The 596-nt window shown below is 46.0% G+C and overlaps 1 non-coding gene across 1 annotated transcript; it reads right to left on the bottom strand.

Moving 5' to 3' along the window:
• Positions 1-229: 229 nt before the first annotated feature.
• LOC119929057 lies at positions 230-367 on the bottom strand. Its single transcript, XR_005451201.1, has one exon. It is a non-coding gene; the product is annotated as a small nucleolar RNA SNORA7 (small nucleolar RNA).
• Positions 368-596: the final 229 nt, after the last annotated feature.

Raw genomic sequence — 596 nt, 5'->3', positions numbered from 1 at the left:
ATCGTTGGTGTTGTCTTATGCTGTCGATTTGTGTTCAAACCATAGCAACACCATAGATACATCTCTCCCAGAGCGCCCCATTTCCATCTGTGATCATTCTGGTGGCATATCCGTGGAGTTTTCTTGGTAAAAATACTGGAATGGTTTACCATTGCCTCCTTCTGCACAGTAAATGAGTCTCTGCACTCGACTCTCCCATTCCACTGCTGCCCAGCACAGATGAGTTTCGACTTGTGGTAAATTGCCTTCCACTCACTAGCCATTGGCCAAGCTAGGAATGGAATGGGTAGGCCTTTGCTTGACTCTCCCTCCTGTAGTCACGACTGGTAGAGTACTGGAAACTCTCCAGGTGTGACCCGGAGAGGGGAATAATAATAATAATAATAATAATAATAGTATTTTTTAATCACTTAGTAATTGCCAGGTGCTGTAGTAAGTGCTGGGGTGGATACAAGCAAATTGGGTTTTATACAGGTCCTGTCCCATGTGGGGCTCACAGTCCTGATGCCCATTTTACAGATGAGGTAACTGAAGCTCAGAGATGTGAAGTGACTTGCCCAAGGTCACACAGCAGACAAGCGGTGGGGCCAGGATTA

The sequence above is a fragment of the Tachyglossus aculeatus genome, chromosome 5 (assembly GCF_015852505.1).
Source record: "Tachyglossus aculeatus isolate mTacAcu1 chromosome 5, mTacAcu1.pri, whole genome shotgun sequence".
Lineage (NCBI taxonomy): Eukaryota > Metazoa > Chordata > Mammalia > Monotremata > Tachyglossidae > Tachyglossus > Tachyglossus aculeatus.
Note: the sequence above shows the minus strand (reverse complement) of the source record. Positions and strands in the feature narration are given on the sequence as shown.